At 36.9% G+C, this 6,491-nt stretch overlaps 1 pseudogene; it reads left to right on the forward strand.

The window, feature by feature from the left end:
• The first annotated feature begins 1,968 nt into the window (after positions 1–1,968).
• On the forward strand, positions 1,969–2,884 carry LOC144255986 (olfactory receptor 1A1-like; annotated as a pseudogene).
• The last annotated feature ends 3,607 nt before the right edge of the window (positions 2,885–6,491 follow it).

Raw genomic sequence — 6,491 nt, forward strand, 5'->3', positions numbered from 1 at the left:
TGCCAAACTAGACCTGTGAGTTTATTAAACAGTAGTTATAGGTACTGTGGAGTTACATGAGTCACAACACAAAATAACTAAGAACAGAAAGAAGTCTGAAGAGAAAAGCATGGTGATTCTGTATATTGGATGGCTTGTCGGATATAAAACAACTTAAAGGAGATGGTCAAATATAATAGAATCAAAATAATACCATTTTGTTCTGACCTGACTCCATTTTATGTTTGCTTGAAATGTTTTCTTTTCAGCCTCCTGACAGCTGTATGTATGTTGACAGTAGAGTAGGAGCTTCCCATGACCCTGACTATGGCCCTGATATATAACTAAAATGACTCTGAAATGTATGATCAAAACAATTCTCTCATGTAATCAAAATATCTGTCTCAACAAAGCCTTTTCTCACCTACCTCCTTATGGTTTTGGTGGGTTTTGTCTTTATAAACGCTGTGCTTCCACAGTTCAAGTGCTGAGAGTTCTTTGAGGCACTAGCCTGCTCCCAGTCGCTTACCTGTCTTGCTCACTAAAGGACTTTTTTCCCTTTCAATTTTGCTCAATAAGTGTGGTGGCCTGTGATTCTCACACTCTGTAACCGTAGTAAAGTCTACTTCCAAAATGGGACACCAAGGGAGAAAATTCACTGGTCTATTTTGGTGGGATCTAAACCCAGTGATCCTTGTGATTTATAATCTCCCAATACCCCTACAGACCCATCACTTTATGGGGTCTTGGATCACTCTTTGTTTGGTCTATAGAACAATTCCACATTTCCAGGCCAGTTCCTCCACTAAGAAATCCTTGCCCTGGAGAATTTAGTCAAAAACTCCAAAATGCTGTCTGTTCCCTATCATGTATAATACAATCAGTGTGTGATTCTGGCTTCTCCATTACATTGTCAGGTCCTTGAGAGCAGGGACTATGACATATACACTGATGAATGAATGAATAAACTGTATTTGTCACATGCTTACAATTTTTCCCTAGGGTCTAACAAAGACTGTAGACCATGGAATGTGAGATTTAATTATGAAATGATTGAGTCTTGGGTGTTTATGGCATGCTAATAGGGGAGAATGAGAACTTCTTTTTAATTATTTATAAATGACAGCAGAATGCATTATAATTCTTATTACACATATAGAGCACAATTTTTCATATCTCTGGTTGTATACAAAGTATATTCACACCAATTTATGTCTTCATACATGTACTTTGGATAATAATGATTATCACATTCCACCATCATTTATAGCCCCATGCCCCCTCCCTTCTGACCTATCTAAAGTTCATCTATTCCTCCCATGCTCCTTCTCCCTATCCCACTATGAATCAGCCTCCTTATATTAAATAAAACATTTGGCATTTGGTTATTTGGGATTGGCTAACTTGACTTAGCATCTATCTTCTCTAACTCCATCCATTTACCTTCAAATGCCATGATTTTATTCTGTTTTAATATTGAGTAATATTCTCTTGTGTAGATGTGTCATATTTTAATCCAATCATCTATTGAAGGACATCTAGGTTGGTTCCACAGTTTAGCTATTGTGAATTGTGCTGCATTGATGTGGCTGTGTTCCTGTAATATTCTGTTTTCAAGTCCTTTGGTTATAGACCGAGGAGAGGGATAGCTGAGTCAAATGGTGGTTCCATTCCCAGTTTTCCAAGAAATCTCTATATTGCTTTCCATATTGGCTGTACCAATTTGCAGCCCCACCTTTCTCCCACAGAGGATGAATACTTCTGATTCACACAATGCTCATTTTGTAGACATGAGTGTCCTGGTGAATGTCAGTTAGTTCCATAGACCAACAGAAATGTTTCTCCAAAGTTTGAGTATCTCTGGATTTTATGAAGGCAGGTATTGAGAAAGCCTATCACTAGAGTCAAAAGTGTTGCATACAGAAGATCATAATGCACAGTAATGGCACTAATAATTATCATAATATCACCTTTCATGTCAAAGGAACCATGAAGAAAGAAAACCAGTCTTCTACCATGGAGTTCATCCTCTTGGGAGTCACAGGTCAGCAGGAGCAGGAGGATTTCTTCTTCATCCTCTTCCTGTTCATTTACCCCATCACCCTGGTAGGAAACTTGCTCATCATCCTCGCCATTCTCTCTGACATTCACCTCCACAACCCCAAGTAGTTCCTCCTGGCCAACCTCTCCCTTGTCGACATCTTCTTCTCCTCTGTAACCATCCCTAAGATGCTGGCCAATCATCTCCTGGGCAGCAAAGCCATCTCCTTTGGGGGATGCCTGACACAGATGTATTTCATGATAGCTTTGGTCAACACAGAAAGCCATGGCATATGACTGAGCCATGGCCATCAGCCGCCCTCTTCATTATACAGCCATCATGAGTCCAAGGTCCTGTGTCCTGCTGGTGGTTGCATCCTGGGTGATTGGAAACGCCAATGCCCTTCCTCACACTCTGCTCACAGCTGGTCTGTCCTTCTGTGGCAGCAAGGAAGTGGCCAACTTCTACTGTGACATTTCTCCCTTGCTCAAGCTGTCCTGTTCTGACATACACTTGAACGTGAAGATGATGTACCTAGGGGTTGGTGTTTTCTCTGTGCCATTACTGTGCATCGTTGTCTCCTATGTTCGTGTCTTTTCCACGGTCCTCCACGTTCCATCCACGAAGGGTGTACGCAAAGCCTTCTCCACCTGTGGGTCTCACCTCACAGTTGTTTCCTTGTACTATGGGACAGTCATGGGCATGTATTTCCGACCTCTGACCACTTACAGCCTAAAGGATGCTGTGATAACTGTGATGTACATGACAGTGACCCCGATGTTAAATCCTTTCATCTACAGTCTGAGAAACCAAGACATGAAGGCTGCTCTGAAGAAACTCTTTCATAGAAGAAGCTCTTCATAACCAATGTGAGGTCATACACTGCATACAGTGCTCACCACTGGGAGGAACTTGGAATATCACCTTCAATGTTATCTCCTACAGAAAGCTTCTTCCAAGCTTTAGAGCCATAAATGTCTAGTCTCTAAAAACTTATAGCCATTTAGTGAAACAACTTATGGAAATGATCACTTTGACCACATTTCTATTTTGGTTGGCTGATCAGCAGCACAAGCTATTGGGTTCACATTCCCCCTTTGCAACTGACTAGCAGAATAAAGTTGAAAAAAGTTTGACCCTAGGCTTCTACATCTACGTATTGAAACAACAATATCTGCCCTGCTGGTGTCACAGAGTGTGGTCAGATCTCATGCTTTGAAGACTAAAAGTCAGCATTTTTATGTGGCTATTATGTTTAATCCAGCCTAGTAGGCTTGAAAGCCTCTGAGGGCAGGAGCTGTATTCACATAAGACTATCTTCACAATCCTGGTCATATAAGGTACACCCAGTAAACGCTGGCAGAGGTAGAATGGGTGAATGACGATAATGTCTCTGATATGCAATCAGATAATGATTACAGATAATTGGAGTGGACATAATTTATCCATCTTTAAAATCTTTGAGGAATTTAGGAATATCTTTTTATGCTTCCTTCATATTGATTAAAATAAGACTGTCTTTTAAGATCATAGAGTTCTCCCTAAAATTTTACTAAAATGATGGTAATGTAGGTTTTTCATGGTTTAAAGGAATAATGATTCTGATCTAATAAATGAAATCAATGCTGGTATAATTCATTCCAACACAAAATAATGACCAAAATCTTAGGTGGCATATAATACATGAAGAAAAAAGACCAGTGTTGATAATGACGTGACTGGGATTCTCTTGAATGGCTCAGGGAAGGAGAGGCCATAATTCTGGCCATTAATTCTGATTATGTAGGTAACATTCCCAAAACAGAGTTAACCCAGTACAACACTGAATACCCACTAAGGAACCCTATGATCCACGTTTTGTTCTACTTATGAGAAAATCAGAAAACTTTCTCAAAACATTAATGACATACAAATGATCTCTCATCGATCTCATTTTTCCAGTAAAATAATGTTCTTAAAAGATGGCTTGAGTATATCCTAGAATAATACACAGGTTGTTTTATTATCCACTTTTTTAACTGAGAGGTAAAATATAAAATTATTATCTTCTATATTTAATTCATGTTGCCAAGAATTTGTCCATGAATGTTTGAAAATGATTGTACTCACATTTTAACATCTTCTGGGACCCTTAAACACCAAGGATGAGAACTATCACAATTTTCTTCTTTTAAACAAATTATAAATTCGTACAAATGAATGATCACAGGATGCAATAAATAAAGGTATTTTATTAGGGCGTTTTCAAGGTTAGGCAATGAAAATGACACATAAATTTTATCTATTCTCTGTCTCTCCAAGCCTGAATGAAGGTTGGGGATATGTCTTGTTCCCTGCTCTACTTCAGCACTTAGAACAATTGACATATAGTAACTACTTAATAAAATTGTGTTAAATGAATAAGTGAATCCTTCAATAATATGTTTAAATAATATATACAAGGTTAATATTTCTGCAATGGGTATACTCAATAAGGTCAAATGCAATAAGATACTTCCAATATTTTTATAGAGAAATATTAAGTGCCCAAGAGAATTCTACAGAAGAAGAGCTGAGAAAATATATATTCTTAGGAGAAGTCCAAATACCTAACTGTTGAAATCAAACTCACATTATTCCTCTAAGTTAGATAAGGGAAGTTGACCTTCCTTTCTTTATTTCCTACAATAATCATAAGAATCTATGTGCACATGCAGAGATTCCATTGCAAATAAAAACTACTGCCCCTGTCTTTCAAGTCATTGTCTTATCCATCTCCTTTGATTCTGTCAAGCATGCTGTCCTGAAATAATTTTAACACAGTAATTTAAGTTACTCCATGTAAACCCTAGGATTGACTAAGTTTGGAAAAGCCTTGATAGCTGATACATCACTGAAGTTTACTTAGGATGGTTAAGGAAACAGAAATCACATCTGTTATGTTTAAACCAAAAACACTGAATACAAAGGTGTATTCTGAAAATGACTAACAGAAGGGAAAAGTATGCTGAGGTTGCCCAGTGATTATTGAGTGCAGAAAGTGACTTCCTATAGGACCAGAGTAATGATAGTGGTCATCCGGACCTAGGGACATGGAGGAGGGATGACCATATCTCTGACGCTCTAATCTCTGAGGACCACTCAGCTGCTGCTCAGTCTTCACTTGTAGAGGTAACTTCTATTTGGGGGGAATCTAAATCCTCAAAGCACTATTTAGGGGCAACTCTTATGGAGTTGCTATTTGTTTTATTTGTTGGTCATGGAAATATCAAGAGGCATCCCAGACACAGGACCAGACAGTCCTCTTTGTCCTCCAACATATAGCAATAACATGATGTCCTTGGTCATTGGGATCAATCACCCTCACCAACAGAGAAATCTCTTTTTTCATGAGACATACTACATACAATTCGATTGAATCTTAGCAACAAAATACTACATTTTAAAAATGCAAATTCCCAGATTATTATTGATACCATTTTTATAAGGCTATAAACAATTAAAACAACAAAAATAAATATTTTTCAAGAATATACATGTATGCCATTAAAGCACATTAAAAACAAATGACCACAGGGCTCAGATGAGCAGAAATTCAAGATGGGATAGTCAGGGAAATGAAACTAGGAGTACTATGTTGGTAGGTGAAGTATATGACCACAGTCATAATCCTTTGTCAGATGAATAGCTGGTAAAGATTTTCTCCATCTGTAGGCTGCCTCTATTAATTGTTTTCCTGTGCTATGCAGAATTTTATCCATTTCTTCTAGATTTTTCAATGTGTTCTCATATAATTGTTCATAATAAAAGTTTCTATAGTTTTTGGTATCCTTATAATTTTTGGTATCAATTATAATGTCTCCTTATTCATCTCTTATTTTATTTATTTGAATTCTCTTTCTTTATTTTTCCCTAGGTAACCTGGCTAAATCTTGTCAAATTCATCTTTTTTTAAAAAAAGTATTTCATTGATATTTTATATTTTTTAAATTCTCCATTTTATTTCCCTTGAATTTTTTTATTTCTTTCCTTCTCTTAATTTGGGGTTTCATTTGTTCTTTATTTTTATTTTCTAATTCTTAAGTAGTGAATTATTTTTACCAGTATAAGGCAGTTAGAAATGTGAACCATACTAGACATTAGGTGATACAAATAAATTAGTGTTAAATTTTTAAGTGAGATAATTGCCTAGTGGTTATTTCCTTAAGAAATATATAACTCTTTCCTTAAGCATTTCTATTTTTATAAATATACATAGACATTTACCAGTGAAATGATATGATATATAGAATTTGCTTCAAACTAATCTAAAGGGCTAGGGGATGAGGAGGAAATTGTAGATAAAAACAAGCAAATCTGGCCATGAGACAGTGACTGTTAAAAAGGGTGACAGATATTTAAACTGACTTCATATTGGCTCACCTTTTTTTATTTAGCTAAAAATAATGCTGATGAAATCATGGGTCTCATGGTAGTTTGGGGTGGAGTTGTT

This window comes from Urocitellus parryii, chromosome 7, assembly GCF_045843805.1.
Source record: "Urocitellus parryii isolate mUroPar1 chromosome 7, mUroPar1.hap1, whole genome shotgun sequence".
NCBI classification, from domain to species: domain Eukaryota; kingdom Metazoa; phylum Chordata; class Mammalia; order Rodentia; family Sciuridae; genus Urocitellus; species Urocitellus parryii.